At 37.7% G+C, this 18627-nt stretch overlaps 2 protein-coding genes across 5 annotated transcripts in view; both read right to left on the bottom strand.

Moving 5' to 3' along the window:
* Positions 1-9029, bottom strand: part of LOC112052444 (synaptic vesicle glycoprotein 2C) — a 74438-nt gene extending 65409 nt beyond the window's left edge. The window contains exon 1 of the mRNA XM_052886577.1: positions 8804-9029. The gene's annotated coding sequence lies outside the window, so the exon portion shown is untranslated. The remainder of the gene's footprint in view (positions 1-8803) is intronic.
* Positions 9030-16659: 7630 nt separating this feature from the next.
* LOC112052449 (uncharacterized) overlaps positions 16660-18627 on the bottom strand; it is a 98918-nt gene continuing 96950 nt past the window's right edge. For all 4 annotated transcript variants that reach the window (XM_024091533.2, XM_052886564.1, XM_052886565.1 and 1 more), the window contains one exon: positions 16660-18535. The gene's annotated coding sequence lies outside the window, so the exon portion shown is untranslated. The remainder of the gene's footprint in view (positions 18536-18627) is intronic.

Genomic DNA, 18627 nt, shown 5'->3' with positions numbered 1-18627 from the left:
GTTCCCGTGAGTGTACAGAGATAAAATATACCTTAAAACTCTCGCATAACGTGGCTTTCTCTTGACAAAAAAATAATTTCAAATTCGGTTCAGAAGATCCAGACCTTCCTTATAGTGCAGATAACAACCTCGTCATTATCAACCCATATTGGGCTCACTGCTGGGCACGAGTCTAATCTCAGAATGAGATGGGTTAGGCCAATAGTCCCAGTATTCCAATTGCTGGCCCAATGTGGATTGACAGACTTCTCACCCGTAAAGAATTAAGAAAATTCTCAGGTGTGCAGATTTCTTGACGACGTTTTTCCTTCACCGTTTGCGATACATGATTTTTAATTTCTTTAATATATAACAACCTACTTAACAAGAATACAAGCAACCTGTAGGTATGCAGATATACTCGTATAGCGAATACAATAGTATGCTGCGTCGTCGATGATGACGAATTGACCTAAATTAGTAAACGCACTTCCGATGGACCGCCTGCTTCCAAACCTCGAGGGTTTTCACTTTTATGTTAGCCGATGGATGGCTAACTTTTAACTAAACTCAGAAATATCTGGATACACGAAATCTATACCTACAAACAACATCTTTAATAAATAGACAAACTTTCCTGCTCAACCCTTCGCAATTTGATGTAATTACTGACAGATTTTATTTAATTTAGATTAAGGCACAGAATACATATTGAATGTGAATGTGAGATACGTTTGTATAGAAGATTCGCACGTTCATTTTCACACGTGTCGTATAATTTTCATTAAAATCGGACTAGGATAAATTCTCTGATGTTAGATCTATACTAATATTATAAGGCTGAATAGTTTGTTTGTTTGATTGAAGGCGCTAATCTCAGGAACTACTGGTCCGATTTGAAAAATTCTTTCAGGGTTAGATAGCCCATTTATCGGGGAAGGCTATAGGCTATATATTATCTCCGTATTCCTATAGAAACGGGAACCACGCGGGTGAAACCCCGCAACGCCAGCTAGTTACTATTAAATTGCTACATCTGTTTCCAGTAAAACGATACCAATATAAAATGTAACATGTAACATAAAAATGCAACCTACGTAATGAAGTCAACAAAGTTTTTCTCCCAACTTTTCTGCGCATACTCGAAGTCCACTGCGCAGCGTACGTTTGAACGAGGGGTGTGTGTACAAGTTAAACATCTTCCATATTTATATTCGCCTGGTACTTCGTGTTTTGATGTTGAAACGAACTTCCTAAAAGGAGTTGTGGGTTTCCATGGAAAATTGCTGTGAATGGGGGACTTTTCTGCGCCTTGTCGATTGAGCTATTGAGCTAAGCATGTGTTGTGTTTGTTTGTAAGTTGTGAAATCAGATCAATGCGGTATGTCCATATGGTCTTATAGACAGTCAAAATTTCTTTTCAAGGAAATCTACTAGTGGAAACCACCTATATCTTTTAGCCCATGTTACTCTCTAATAATGTAGTTTTCTATTGAAGTAAGAATTTTACAAATCGGTCTTATTTTTGTGTTTAATACAAAAATACAAATCTTTCCTCTTTATAATATTGAGAAATAAATGTAAATTCAAGGAAGAAAGCGGTCAACTAATAAGGTAAGTACATTTTTGACATGTTACTTTTATTTTTCAGATTAATCCTCTACACTCCTCTACAATGCTGAAATGTAAAAACTTCTCCATATTTATGTTATCCTGGTACCCGTTGTTTTCAATTTCGAGCGGACACTATTGATTTTACGAGGGTGCGTAGTGAGTATGTTGTTGTTTGTAAACATTTTGTGCACACAACCACACACTGAACTGCGATGGTCAGATTTATCTCATTTTTTAAATATATGACTTATCTTTTGAATACGTTCCATATTCTGATTACCCTCCAACTAGTCGGAAAAGACTGTTAAGAGTTGGTAAGGCAGCAGGGCAGCGGGCGGGGATCGAACTACGATCTCTCGGTCTTCATCTTTACCGTTGAGCTATTAAAATACATGCTGAAAGTTTGTCGGTCTCCTACTAATGGCGTAGCTACCCAGGGGCTAGGCAATGCCCCTGGGCCCCCAAGCTCAGGAGGCCCACTAATTTTTACCATACCAGCCAGCCAGCCAGACCTGGACCAATTAAAAATACTTAAATCAGCTCAGCCGGGGATCGAACCCAGGACCGTCTTGTAAATCCACCGCCCAAACCACTGCGCCACGGAGGCCGTCATAATAATAGGTTCCGAACTTACCTACAGTAGAGTAAGGGGTAACAAACTTCATATCATAAAATAAGGCAAGTCTAGCTATCACACGATCTTCATATACACAAGAACTGTATACAGGCTGTATTTGATTCAAGAGTTTTGACTCTTGCACACACATGGTCTCCTGGTACACGATGTTTTGAGGAAAACGTGGTCTTGCAAATTTTCCACAAGCGGTTTCCATGTAATTTTCAATGGAATCATCCAGAATACTCGGCACAAACAAGTGAGGCAATTTAGAACTAACTAGTAAATTGATTAATACGCACTTGATTAGATAAGTTTTAAACCTTTGTAAAAACAAATTTAAGTAGGTATACGGCTATTATAGTTTGGATCATGCCGCGTTGCAACTTGCAAGAGCCAGCTCATGACTAAGGGCCTCGTATGGGTTTGACTGGGCTTTCGGGCTTACTCCGACGAAGTTTTAAAAGCGCTTGTTAATTAAGCCTACTTTATAAATTAATTATGAATTTGTGGATGTAAGTATTGACATCTACGTATCAGTTTGATAAGCTAGAAGCAATAATCCACAGTTTATAACATTCAACATACGCTTTATGAGCATATATAACATGTATAACAATTTGATGAAATCTCATATTTTATAGTTTTCTACTTTATGAGTTCGATAACACTGTATTTTTATACGATATTACGTGGTTTTATTTAAATAAAATACATAAAATTGATGGTTTGTTGTAGAAAGGCCTGTGTTATCCGGAGCTTCCTCTATTTATAAGAGTGGTTTCAGACTAGCGTTTTACACGCGTGTATGAGCTCGCAGAGATACTGTGAGCTCATGTGTGGTTCAGTATCGTGATGTTTGGAAGTCCCTACAAAAGGCCTATAGCCTGTGGACGTCAATCGGCTGATATGATGGTGATGATGATGATGTATGAGCTCGTTTTTGGGAACGCATGTAGGTGCATATAGACGTGCCTTTGGCACACGCTCAATTCGAGCGTTAACACGTTTCTAAGCTCGTATATGTTTTGTTGATACTGACAAAACACGGTTCGAGTGAACACGCCAAAATATGCCTATTTACGCGAGTCGGGATTTTTGAAGCGCGTAATGTAGCGCGCGTGTAAGCGCGTATGCTGAAACGAATATATATAGACGCGTAAAAAATACGCTAGTCTGAAATCTTGGGGCTAGTTACCACATTACCGACAAAGACGTACCGCCATGCTATTTAGCATTCCAGTACGATGTCGTGTAGAAACCGAAAGGGGTGTGGATTTTCATCCTCCTCCTAACAAGTTAGCCCGCTTTCATCTTCGATTGTATCACTTACCATCAGGTGAGATTGTAGTCAAGGGCTAACTTGTAAAGAATAAAAAAAAATGATTCTAAGGCCTAGTTCGGACTATTTTTTTAGTTTATACAAATACGAACGATTTTTGGGCGGTAAAACCAAAAATCGTTCGTACTTGACTAAAATACTAAAGTAGTCCAAACTAGGCATAAAAGTTGACAGTTTTTAAGCCCTGAGAAACAGCTAAAGACGAAGTGAAAATTGACAATGTACAGCTCGTGCAGATTAACTTGACACCCGAATCGAAAGAAATAAAGAAAAAAGCTTTATTAGAGAATTATGCCTCACAACACAATTTGTTCTTGAACAATATCCTGCGATGTGTGGCTCAACCCAGTAAAGGGATCCAACTCAGCATAATGCTACATACTCTTTAAATAAAAAAAGATGAGAAAGATGTTTATACTGCGTTTGTATGGATGTGTTTGGTAGTCAGGTGTCAAGAAATTCATCTGTCATTGCGCACGAGTTATAAAAAAGCATAGACAAGTGCGACATAGAAGTCGTCAATAGATCTAAAGTGGCAATGTGACATTGTAGCGATGTTTTACGTCCATCGGGTCTGCACTACTGGTCGGAGCGGGCGGCAATTTATCAATAACGACAGTATAAAGTGTTCCGGTTGCCGGGACCGATTTCGGCCATCGCCTGTCTCGGCCACTTAGGGCTGACATCGGCCTGTTTCGTTCGGATAATAGTTGAAATTATCAGCTTTAATACTCTACCCTATCTGTATTTCTCTGATGGTAGGTATCGGTTATGGCTAGTTACTTCCCTTACGGCAGAGACTTAAGAGTGTGCAATATGTAATTTGGTGGTTACAAATGGAAATCTTAGATTCTGGAAAAGTTAGGAGCTTGATATTTGGGTAAATGATATTTCAAAGTGTTAGCTTCGTTATGACTACACAAAATACACAATTTGTAAAACTGTTCTCGATAGTTTATTTTTTTGAAAAATACATGTTTTGCTCACATTTTGCTTTCAATCTCAGGAAAAGCAAACTTATTTTCTTAAATTTTTGTTTTGTATAGAAAATTAGGTATATATCTTGAACATGGCCATTTTGTTTTTCGTTATGTTGTTTAATTTACTTGCAATTAGGTAAAAATAGTTTTGGCGCTCACGTGATAAAATTTGGGTCGCGCGTCAATCCGTGCTTTTCACTCACGTGAAAGTCATAATTCGGCGAATTTTATCCTTATCGTACCGAAGTGCTGCGCGCTCTTAACGCGAAGCGATTGTTCGGATACGATGCCGTATAAAACCGTTACCGGTAATTCCCGACTAATTCCCGGAGCCTACCAAAATACGCTAAGGGTGGCCACCGAGGGGGTTTTAGTGATAAGTCCCATATAACCTTCTTGTACCACAGTAAGTCGAGTTAACTTGTTCCCCACCCGAAAAAAAAGGGAGAATAATATGATCTTTTAATTTCTTTATCTTTTAATTTTCACTTAGAGCTGACCTGGGCTGTTTCATTCGAAAAATGTATTCGATTGATCACTTGATCACGTGACCTGTCGATAGCAAATGTCATTCCGATACATCTTTCTAGTTTCGAAGCGTTAGCGATCGTAGAAAGAGAATCGACGTGCCATTTGGCTAGGTGGATGATGGTAAGTGATGATGCAATCTAAGATAAAAGCGGGCTAACTTATTAAGGGGAGGATGAAAATCCACAAATCTTTTCGGTTTCTACACGACTTCGTACCGGAACGCTTGGCGGCACGTCTTTGCCAGTAAGGTGGTAACTAGCCACGACCGAAGCCTCTCACGAGCCAGAACTCGACCAGTTATAAAAACCTCAATCGGCCCAGCCGGGGATCGAACCCATTCAAGTTCTAAATCCACCGCGCACACCGCTGCGCCACGGAGGCCGCCAAAAAGATATTTACTAAATATATTGATCGAGGAATTTATTTTAGTATTCTTCGGGAAAACTGACGAATCCGGACGGCATCGCCATCCAAACTCAACAAAAACCCATAAATATTGTTCAAATGCGTAATATATGTTGTATTCAACCAGAAAAGCACTTCTACCATAAACCAGTAGAATTTTAATGAAGTATCATTATCAACCCATATTCGGCTCACTGCTGAGCTCGTATCTCCTCTCAGAATGAGAAGGGTTAGGTCAATAGTCCGCAACGCTAGCCCAAGTGCAGACTTCACACACGCAGAGAATTGAGAAAATTGTTGTTTGATGGTTTTCCTTCACCGTTTGAGACACGTGATATTTAATTTCTATAAAGCAGACAACTGAAAAGTTGGAGGTGCATGCGGATTCGAACCTACGCACTCCGGAATCGAAGGCAGAGGTCATATCCACTGGGCGATCACTGCTCATTGGTATACAATTATACAATCATTACAAATCGTGAACGATACCTGAAATTCGTGAACGTATTCGTGTATACGTGAAATACCTGATAGACACGGTCGACAAAGTTAATGCAAAGATAGCGTATTAATTGCTTAAACTTTTGTTATTGACTGAGTTTATTCGACATTGATAACTTGAAGGTCGAAGTTTTTGTTGTTTAGGGTTCTGTAACTCAAAAGGAAGACTTTTTCAGTTACGGAACCTTAAACAACGGAAAAAAATCAGCAAAAAACACATAATTATTTCAACACTCAAAGGAATCAAAACCTTTGATGTAGGTACCTCCCGTTGACCTAGAACTATAAAATTTGGATAGTAGGTAACATTGCTATAAATCACAAGAAAAAAATCTCAAAAGTGTATTGTAATAAAATCTTTAAGAAATAAAAACTCGGCAAAAATTGTGCAATTCGATTCCTGAAACTCGTATGTACGGAATCCTCGATGGGTGCGTCCGACTCACACTTCCGCCTTTTTTATATTTTGTAGAAGCATTCATGCATCTCTCTGTGTAGAGACGCATTTTCATTCAGTCGAGTTTTATTAAATCACAACGATTGTAAAAAAGCTACACTTCAAAACTCACTGTTGTATTATTGTGAAATAACTATATAGAAAGTGAAGTTCTCTTTGAGATTCGCAGAAGAACCAAAGTCACTGACATAGCTCAGTGAGGCCCTGAAGTGGCAATGGGCAGGGCACATAGTTCGAAGAGCCGATAGACGTTGGGGTCCCAAGGTGCTGGAATAACGATCCCGCATCGGAAAGCCCAGTGAGGACACCAAGCGGGTTGTAGGGCTGGCGACCGTTTTGTTTGGAATGCATGCAAGAGGTCTATGTCCAGCGGTGGACGTCCATCGGCTGTTAACGTTGATAATGTAGTCAAAATTCGTATAATTTTACCCACAATCTAAGGGAAGGACCAGACTAAGTGTAGTCTGGTGCTTCCCTGGAAAAAAAAACATATAAAAAAACTACTAAAGAGATTTTTGAGATTTGCCGCTAGTCTATTGGGCCTGATACAGTGCCCCAAAGCAAGTTACTCTTCTGAATGTAGTAGGTACCTATTCAGTCAACTGACCTGTGGAAATCTATACGATAAGTTGTTTGTGTTGTGACCGGAACATAAACACTTGCTTGTATGGACAGCAATAAATCCAAATCAATCAATTCTTCATTTACATATTAGACGATAGACTACTACAATGAGCAGGTTGACCACGTTTTTTTTTACGATTGGGGTAAATTTTTATTTGGATAATAAAATTAAATCTTGAAAACCTACTTATAATAAATCTGTAGAGAGCTCAATTCTGTACATGAAATATATTTCCAAAATAACTATCAGGGGTGATTAGTGATCGATACTGATGCCATAAATTCAATCAGTAAAATATTTGTCTCTTTGTGTATGTTCGTTATAGAAACAAAAACTACTCGACGGATTTTAACGAAACTTGGTACAAATATTCTTCATACTGGGCGGGTTTATAGTACACTTTTCATCGCTAGGATCAATAGGAGCAGAGCAGTGAAGGAAAATGTTGGGAAAACGGGAGAAGTTAAATTTTTACAGCGATACTACTGTAAGGGCTGAATTAAAGAGGTCTTCAGAGCGGACGAAGCACAAAAATAAAATCTAGAAATGATCTACTTTCTCCTTCTTCTTCTTACTTTATATATTTATACGCGGTTTCACCAGCGTGTAAATAAATAGAGATAGTCTTTCTCGCATACTTAAATTGACTGTCCAATGCTAAGAAAGTTTCAAAGTAAAACCAAGTAATTCCTGAAATTAGCTGTTCAACCAAAAAAAACTCTTCACATTTAAAAATCAAGACTTTAATATAAAAATATAGTTTAAAAAACCTGGAGTAGGGAAGTTTCACTTCCGTGCCTTGGATTACACATTAATCTGTAGTGGTAGAGTCACTTCAAACGGACAAACCTGACGGGTCAAAAGTATTTGTAAACTAAGCTTACTTGACATAAATGAATTTAGAATTTCATATTGAATTTGGCCCGGCCACCTTGGCATCTAAGTCTCGTTATAAAGTTAAACATTGTCACCCTACTAAGTCCACCAACCTGTAAGAAGCAGCATGGTGGACGTTCTTCGCCTTCTCCTATAAAAAGGGAGATCTATCTACATCCTGTAGTGGAATATTGAAATATACCAAGGTTAAGTGATGGATTTTAACAAGATTTTTGATTTACAATAAAACACCAGCGTGTATCGTATATACGTATCTAAGTACTTCTGACGACTGGTATAATGACAAACTCGAGTTTTTGAATGCAGTCGTCTGAAACAGCTCGATTGATTTTAATTAATTGTACAAAAAAATCCATATTGTGTTTTTGTTTTTTTTTTTAGGTGTGTGAGTAGGTCTTATAAGTCACGCACAACGGCCAAACACTTGGCTAAGTGCGGAAACGGCCCAGAAGAAAGAAGAAGAGGTCTTATAAGTATAATTTTCACCCACCTCAGCTCCCATTTTTGAATGGCGATAAGTATTTTTGTATGATATGCTAGATCTACGTTTGTCAGATAAGCTTCTTAGCAGCCTTCTAAGCTTTATTCACGTTGATTCATTTCACAGGTTAATTTTTTCCAAAGACTTGTTGTCTATATGTGCATAAAGAATTTCGTAAACGTGGGATTTAAGTAATTACAAAAATACAAAAGAAACACTTTTCCAAGCGTTCAGATATTGTTAATGGCGAAGTTTTTATAAACAAAGCATCGATTATATTATCATACGCCATTACACACGTGCAAGGTTCTTACACACAAGATAATAAAAAAAAAACAAAATATTAAAAAAAAAATAGTAAAAAAACATACTTACTAATACGTGACCATTCCTTAGTGTGAGACCGAAGGCATAACTTCTGTATGGGTTTCGAAATGTTACAGCCTCGACTTTTCTCATTCCTTATTCGATTAAGCACTTTACACTAATGTCTTTATATTAACATAACATCCCGATATATTATTTTTGATGTTATATTATTATTTATATTGTAATATAGAGTATAACAGTTAAGAACGTGCGTCTCGCTGCGTAGTACACTGTGACAGAGGGCACTGGCTGTTCGAACTACAAAGTGGTTGACAAAATAATAGCGACCTACACATCCTGTGCCATGTCGGCAGACTGACCTATAATGATGATGAATTACCTCTACAAATACATACGTCGTAGGTATACGATCGGTTTTGTAGGGTTAGGTAGTAAAATAAAAAATAAATACCTAAGCAGATACTTAGGTACCCATTTGCTAAGTAAGTAGTTGGTGGAATTACTTGGTTGGTTGAACTGGCCCAACGGCAGAAATAAATATATATCATCATCATTGTTAGCAACTCATATTCAGCTCACTGTTAAGCAGAAGTCTCTTCTCACTTCTCAGAATGAAAGAGGTTAGGCCACGATGCTGGCCAAATGCGGATTGGCATTCTCAGATATGCGTGATAGTTAATTTGTTACAGTATAGATATCTACATTTACTACTCAAAAACTTTGTACGACGGTTAAAAGTTCAAAAAAAGTTCGCGACAAGATAATGTATTTCGTATAACATATCTGCCATTGATTTTCTAAAATAATGCATTATTTGTGAAGGTGTTTTTATAAACGTGATATTATCCTTAAAACCAAATGATGTCACCATTACCTGTTAATATTAGAAGATATTATACATTACATATATTACAGTTTTGTAAAACATACAATTAATTCACGGAACAAAATGATGATCGAATATAGGTAAATAGGTACCATACGCGCATTCAATATAGGAGTGCTCTGGCCGGCTGCCAGTGGCGAGATACCACGCCGGGTGACTCTTACTTCCACGAGGACGAAGTCGCGGGCGGTGGCTAGTACCTAAATATGACGACCACAGATCAAAATAATCACGGGCTTTACAAGCACGGAAAATTCAACCAATTCAAATTCAAATAGCCAAGTACCTACGCCAGTGGCGCGCACTTCATAGATGCAGAAATCTACTTCCGTGACAAGCCTTCCTATCGTAAAATCCTTGGAGAAGGATTTTACATTTTCGCTTATAAATGCCTACCCTAGTTAGTATCTCTGTGCACGCCACTGCCTACGTCTACTAATATTCGATTTTGATTAACGATAAGAAGTTTTTTAGTAGTAGACTACGGAACTCTGCTTGTGTGATCCGACTCGTCCTCGACTAGTCATTATGTTTAGTACCCATTGTTGATTTTTGTGTGCATTAAGTGAAACATTTTGGTTTAAATAAAGATACCTAAAGTCCTAAATGGAGCTATAAAATTGTACGGTAGCTTCAACATCATCTGCTTATTTTTAAAAGGAATTTGAAGCATAGAACCACAACGCTGCTGCAATGTAGATTGGTGGACTTAGGACTTATGTTTGACTCATAACGAGAACTTATCATAGATTTAAAATACAAATAAATGTATAATAATCCGTGATAGCCTAGTGGATATGAACTCTGCTTTCGATTCGGAGATTAGTAGGTTCGAATCCGGTCTGGGGCATGCACCTCCAAAGTTCAGTAATGTGCATTTTAATAAAAAAATATATCAAGTGTCTCAGACGGGGAAGGAAAAACGTCATGAGGAAACCTGTATACCTGAGAATTTTCCTAATTCTCAACGTCTGCCATTCCGCATTGGGTCAGCGTGATGGACTATTGGCCTAACCCCTCTCATTCTGACTTGAGCTCAGTAGTGAGCCGAATATGGGTTGAAGATAACGACGAACGACGAATCGAGAGTTGACGAACGTAATCCGTTTAGACTATATAATATAGTGTTCTGTTTGCAATGATGTTATAAGAAAAAAGAGATAGATAGGTTATACGCGGACCGTAGGTAGCACGTTAAAACTATGCTAATTAGCAAACCTGAGCTCAGTCGCCGCACTGTCAGCTCTTTTTTCTTCTAACATCAATGACCATCTGCTATAGACTATCTCCTAACCTCCTGATCTGCTATTGACGGTCTCCGTGGCGCAGTGGTATGCGCGGTGGATTTACAAGACGGAGGTACTGGGTTCAATCCCCGGCTGGGCAGATTGAGATTTTCTTAATTTGTCCAGGTCTGGCTGGACTTGGCTGGACATGGGAAGCTTCGGCCGTGGCTAGTTACCACCCTACCGGCAAAGACGTACCGCCAAGCGTATGTCGTGTAGAAACCGCAAGGGGTGTGGATTTTCATCCTCCTCCTAACAAGTTAGCCCGCTTCCATCTTAGACTGCATCATCACTTACCATCAGGGGAGATTGTAGTCAAGGGCTAACTTTAAAGGATAAAAAAAACTTTATAAATTCTACTGTTTACTAAGTTGCAAGTTATGTTATCGCCGCGAGAAGAATAAAAAAAAAGGCTGAGTAGGTACTTGTTCCGGGCACCAGTATACTGTCTAGCAATAAACAAGAAAACCTCACGCGTCGCATTATTTGCTCGCAATCAGTCGCTTCCGCTGGCAGCTGGGTTGGCAGCGGCCACTCAATTACTCTCATTGGTCATCGGAACAATTTTCCTTTTTTAACACTAGCAGATATCCTGCAATTTCACCCGCGTAGTTCCCGTTCCCGTCGAAATACAAGGATAAAATATAAAGGGCATAAGCTTCCACAAAACGTTTACTTGGGCAAAATGTAGCTTTCTAATCTATACTAATATTATAAAGAGGAAAGACTTGATTGTTTTAATTTTAAAACACTACCACACTATTGTGAGCTGTTATAGCCTAGTGGATATGACCTCTGCCTCCGGTTCCGGAGGGTGTGGTGTGGGTTCGAATTCGGTCCGGGGCATGCACCTCCAACTTTTCAGTTGTGTGCAATTTAAGAAATTAAATATCACGTGCCTCAAACGGTGAAGGAAAACATCGTGAGGAAACCTGCATACCAGAGAATTATCTTAATTCTCTGCGTGTGTGAAGTCTGCCAATCCGCATTGGGCCAGCGTGGTGGACTATTGGCCTAACCCCTCTCATTCTGAGAGGAGACTCGAGCTCAGCAGTGAGCCGAATATGGGTTGATGACGATGACCACACTATTCCCGAGTGCTATAGGCTGTATTTTATTATCCGTATTCCTACAGGAACGGGAATTAGTCTGCTAGCGGGCGTCTGCTAGCGGTGAATAAATTTATAGTACCTACTTAGTACGTAGTAGTTTTTGAGTTAAATCGTAACAAAGAAACAAACAATCTAATCTTATTTGTATTATTTAAAACTAACAAACGCTAACGACTTGTAGATAGGTACTCGTGAAAACCCTTCAAATTGTAAACTACAGTTCAGCTACAAAATAAATTAGCTTCCCTTAACTTTATTTATTTAATTTTAAGTACGTATAATATTCCAGTAGTTTCATTGTTCGCACATCAACAAGTTAATGATATTACCAGTGTCAACTTCCGCGGAAAACAATTATATTTTGTTTAATATTAAATACAAGGCAAGGAAAATGAGGTGCCTCCCCACGTAGTTAACAACAAAAATAGACCACAATTACGATGTACAGAGTACATAATATACAAGTACTTACGTATCTCGTAGTTTTTGTAAATGGTAACAGGTATAGTACCGTCACAGTCTAGTGACACCGCGGTGTAGCCAAATAATATGCCAGTTTACACTTCAAATAAATCAACGTATGTAGTTTTAACGTTCTTAAGTAGTCGTACCTACCTCCAATATACATATGAGGGTTTTAACGTTCTTACCTTAAGTATACAGGATGTTGGGGAGTGTCGAAATAAGTACTTATACAGGGTGCTGGGAAGTGTTGAAGAAGGTACTCTGTGGTAGTATTCGGGAATAGATTGGTCTGTGGGCGAGAGGAAAAGATTGTGTTTTTGTCTTTGGTTTTTGTGATTATGTTGTTCTCTAATTGGAATTAAAGATGTAATAATTGCAAGGGTTTTGCTTTCATTTAAACACTATAGCAGGGAGTATTCTGTATTTCCCATAACTCTGGGGTTCTAAAATAAATATTTTCGGAGTAAATAACATTATTTTTGTTAATAAATCTTAAAATGTGCTCCTTATACGCATCCGTTTGCATTATGACTTTGCCAAACTTTAAAACTTTAAAATCATCTATAGGCGTGTATAACTTGGATAGTCGGAATTATTTGAATTAAAAAAGCCAGTAGTTATGCAGTTCGAATCCTTATAAAACTTATACTTATAGGAGTCGAACTGTTATCGATATAAGTTTTATACTTATAAGATAAAATTTATATCCTAACGTTCAAGATCTCGTCAACACCTTGAAGTTAAGGGATACTCCCCAGCATCCTGTATAGAGCTAAGTTTTAACGTCCTCATTGGTTCAGTGCTTACAACGACGATACGGGCACGTACGACTAAATAATGTCGACAACCTAAAACTGTCCCCTCTCAGATTGAGAGGGGCTAGTACAATAGTCCACCATGCTGGCCCAATGCGGATTGGCAGAGAATTAAGAAAAATCTACGGTATGCCGATCACATCACGATGTTTTTCCTTCGCTGTTTAAGACCCGAGAAATTTAATTTCTTAAAATGTACGTAACTGAAACGTTGAGGTGCATGATTCAAAACTACGCCCTCCGAGGCAGAAGTCATATCCATTAGGCTATCACGACTTACACACGCCACGCATAAATTGTTATTAAAACATAAAATATTTCTTTGAAAAAAAAAATACATAGGTGAAATGCGGAATCGAATCCGTGTCTGCCTCTGTGTATGGCAGCCAATGCGGCGTCAGTGGAGCATTTTATCAGATCAAACTGACGATATGAATTATGATACAACTGAAGTTAATGTTTTCGTTAAAAATGTTCCCACAGTGAACGAGTTTTCTCGCTGACGTCCTTTGACTTAGCGATAGTTAGCCAAAATATTATTTCCCCGAGTGTTAACAATAATCCCGGTTTCGGTTAAAAACATATTAAATATAATGTTAGAAACGAGTGACAAATGGGACGTAATCAAAATTTTTTTAGAAAATTTAAAGAAATCAAAGGAGAAGGATGAAAGGGAACTCGAAAAGTGAAAGAGACTGCGACGCTGGTGGTAGTTTTTGGAGGTAGTACATACCTCCAAAAACACGTCGTACAATAGAATTTTGAATAATATTTTTTTGGGTACCTCCATACATGTAAAGTGGGGGATGATTTTTTTACTCGTGTATTTCACAGTGTGGGGTATCGTTGAATAGGTTTTGAAAGTTATGAGGGTCTTCTACCAACATATTTCGATTTAGGGGTCCGTTTGTAAAATATTAAGCTTTTAATAGCAAATTTTTAAGTGTGTAGAGTCAAGTGTTCCCACCCTCTACTGGTTAAACGATTATTTATGGATACTTGATAAAATTCACGAGAATAAAACTTTTCATGCAGTTCTATACTTAAAGTTAAGTAGCAATTGCTATTATAGAGTTAATAGTCGAACAACTTAAAAAATTGGTAATCGAAAATGACGTACTAATTCCGTTACTAATTAAAAAGATAATGTTGTCAGTAAAATAATTCAGAGACTGATAAAACTAGAAAGCTGACATTTGGTATGGGTAATGGGTATGCATATTAATTTTATGTAAAAGTGGTACAAAGAAAATAAAAAAAAAAAAATTGGGGTTCCTTCCCTAAATACAAAGTGAGGCTGAATTTTTTATCGTCTATCCCACAGTGTAGGGTACCGATAACGATATCTTTGTGCATTACAGAAGAGATTAAAGTGCTAAATTAATCTGCAGAACCCTACACTTTTTGTGGCTCGAGATGCACTTGACTGGTTGTTTTTTATTCTTTACAAGCTAGCCTTAGACTACAATCTCACCTGATGGTAAGTGATGATGCGATCTAAGATGGAAGCAGGCTAACTTATTAGAAGGAGAATGAAAATCTACAATTCCGTTTCTACACGACATCGTACCGGAACGCTAAATCGCTTGGCGATAAGTCTTTGCCGGAATGGTGCTAATTAGGCAGGCCGAAGCCTTCCACCAGCCAGACCTGGACTAATACGAAAACCCCAATCGACCCAGCCGGAAATCGAACCTAGAACCTCCGTCTTGTATATCCACCGCAAATACCACTGAGCTACAGAGGCCGTCCATTCTTACCTGTGGTAGGTCATAGGCTGACAAACGTGCAGTCTTCAATGCGGTAGGTCCAGGTATCGCAGGCTGTTATTACAAACAGTGAACTCGTGCTGATTCTTAGAACAAATCATCTTTCGTTATAAAACAGTCGCAAACAAGATAAGTAGGTACCTACTTTACTGGTAATTTAGTCTTTGTCATACTGTAGATTGTTATACCGTGGGAGAATTTTCGGTGGTCAATATACATTATTCAGTTAATTATTGTGCTATTGGCAAAGGCTTCCTTAATTTTTCTCTTTCTCGTCTAATGATAAGTGTAAGAAGCCGTGATAGCCCAGTGGATATGACCTCTGCTTCCGATTACGGAGGGTGTGGGTTCGAATCCGGTCTGGAACATGCACCTCCAACTTTTCAGTTGTGTGCATTTTATGAAATTAAATATCACGTGTCTCAGACGATGAAGGAAAAACATCGTGAGGAAACTTGCATACCAAAGATTCGCATTGGGCCAGCGTGGTGGACTAAGGCCTAAGCCCTCTCATTTTGAGAGGAGACTCGAGCTTAGCAGTGAGCCGAATATGGGTCGATAATGATGACTAATGTCGAGAGACGTTGTTTTATGTCTAGTTATTGGAGTACAGTGCGAAGTAATAGGGTAGGTAAATAAATCACTCAGTGGTTACGACCGTCTACGGCCAGTCTAATGATCTAATCTTCTCATTGCGTTTGACCCCAAACAGAATCGGGGCCGTCTCCACGGCTATTCGTAAATTAATCCATATTTAAGGTCAATTTCGAATGACATTTTATATGACGGAAATCATAACGGCATGTGATACGGAAGTAATGTACGAGTGTCTATTTTCCTTAACGACTATTAATCCAATTTTGATGCGGATTCAAGGGTTGAAGTTGACTAAAAGGTTATTTTCTTGTTTTTTTTATTTTGTTTACCAGTTAATATGGTTTATTGTTTAACAGGAAATTATTTTCCTACTTGCATTGTAATAGCAATGATTCGTAGTTGTCGGTTGCAAGATTTTCTATCAAACTATTATATTTCTTGTTTTTTATTTAACGACGACAAACAAAAACTAGCCGCTTATATTATAAGAAGAAAGGAGAGATTACGAGTGTTAGCTTTTGGCTTGCAATTGTTAATAATACTTTCAAAATCAATATCATTCCTGTTTACCTATTTTTATTAAATGAATGTAATGAGCATGGTAGAACAGTGACTTCCGCCAATATGGCGGCAAACGCCATATTGCCAATTACACAGTGTGGCTATAATAGACGATGCTGGCTGTCATCGCGGGCTTCATTCCATAGAGTAGGATGAATATAGGGTATTTATTCATTCATTCATTCTTAATTCAACTGTCTTAGCGAGAACACCTAATCAAGTTATTCTGGGTATGTATTGCAATATTATTAAAATATCAATTTATTTAGAGTAAATATATGTATTGTATGTATTGTATTATGTATTATGTAAAGAAATAAAGAAACTATAGTGTGATAAATTAGTTTGATTTAACTAAATATTTTTTGTGGTAGGTAGGTAGGTACTCGTAGTTCAAAATAAAATAACACTTTGATCAAATTTAATTTATTAATAAAACATAAGTTACAACAAATGGCATCTTAAACAAAAATCTACATATAAATAGTAAAGCTGCTCAATATAATAAAGTTATCTTAACAGATGTATCTAATGAAGTTTTATCATTCTTTATCCACTTGACCACTTGTCCATTTAGATTTTTTAAATAGAATATATTTTTTTAATTCATTAATTTATAGCCACGAGTGCGAATCTTTTTAACAAATTCTCATGATTTCATTTATGTAGGTATAGTTCATTACTTTATAAATTGCCGATCGGCACGATTCGTGTTCCGGTTCAGTAGCGCCATTTTACGATGTTTTTAGAACTCGACAGTGCGAGTTTCGAATACTTCTCTATCACTCTCTATCTATAGTATGGTACTAGACAGAGGGGCAGAGATTAATTGGAAACTCATAACGTCGAGTTGTAGAAACATAGTTAAAGATTAGCTTAACAGTCTACACAATGCTGAATGAGTGCCGGACTATCAAGCCTCCGTTGAAATCGCGATGTTTGCCGATCAGCAAGATTCGTTTTGTATCGGTTTTCTTGTTGTACACGTATCCCTTAGGCTGCCTGTCCACCAGAGCGAAGCGAGGGAGCGTAGCGGAGTAACGGACTAAAGGTCCGTTTACATCTACAGACATTTAGCGTGCCAGACACGTGCCGTGACAGTCAAAATACTTCTGTGCAGTGTATATTAACGTATTTATTTCCACAGACTGTCAACGTCTGCGCGGCCGCGTTACGATAGATAAAAATACATCAATAACTCACTCACTGCATAGATGAATATTATTTTGCCTGCCATGGCACGTGTCTGGCACGCTAAATGTCTGTAGATATAAACGGACCTTAATGCGGAGTCGAGTTAATTTATTTAACCCCGCTACGCTTACCGGTTTTATATGAATTTTTAAACTAGCTCCAAGTCCTTGTCGACTTATGGAGGAGCGGAGATTTTGTGCAATCCTATTGGTTAATATTTCCTATTTCTCGGCTCCGTTGCCGATGGACTGGCAGCCCTAGGGACCGGCGGCTATAATTGTCTAATTTAATGGCTATAGAAATAGGCGGATCATATAATGTACGCCATTTAAATTACAGACATTTTTGAGACCAACTTCGAGATTATACTGTAATTATATACGCGCAAACTTGCTCAAGTGGATAAGACGGACATCTACAAACTTTTGATTGCCAATCGCTTAACAGATGATATAATTTTGATCCCAAAACTGTTTTTTTAATGTATTGTACCAAAATTAATGAGTAAATACACAGAAAAGAGAAAGCAATGAAATTATCTAACCTCTATAATATAACTATTACTTTATTGACTATTGACAACTATTTCTTTACTATTTAATTAAGTACATAAATGGAATTCTGTGATGTAACAATTATATGAAGAGATATCTTGAAATTGTAATGACATGGCAACATGGTGATCGAGACAAGATTTTCATTATTATTAAAATAATAAAATATAAAATAACTTTTCGTCCACATCGTCATTTAACATTTTACAATTTAAAAAGTTAAACTTGTCAATATAGAATGTCGCAATCCGAAAAGCTATTTGAAAATAAAAAATTGTCTTGAATTCATCTCCAATATTGCCACTAACGTACCGCATTATTACGCATTTTGTGTTTATTATAAAACTATCTACGATTTATATAGGTATAGGTGCTTTTTGTGCAATTGAAATAATCGTGTGAAAGTTACTTAAACCTCATAATACTTTTATAATCATTAACAGTGTTGCTTTATGCAGTAGTATACTTAAATCTCTTTAACAAACCGACAGGACGCAAAACAGTGAAATAGGATAACAAAATCCATCATCTTATAGACCTATTAATTGATTATGAAACACGGCTAAAACTCACGTGATATTACGTCGGAGTATGCCCGACTAGTTTCGAACCCATACGGGGCCCTTAGTC

This window comes from Bicyclus anynana, chromosome 17 (assembly GCF_947172395.1).
Source record: "Bicyclus anynana chromosome 17, ilBicAnyn1.1, whole genome shotgun sequence".
Lineage (NCBI taxonomy): Eukaryota > Metazoa > Arthropoda > Insecta > Lepidoptera > Nymphalidae > Bicyclus > Bicyclus anynana.
Note: the sequence above shows the minus strand (reverse complement) of the source record. Positions and strands in the feature narration are given on the sequence as shown.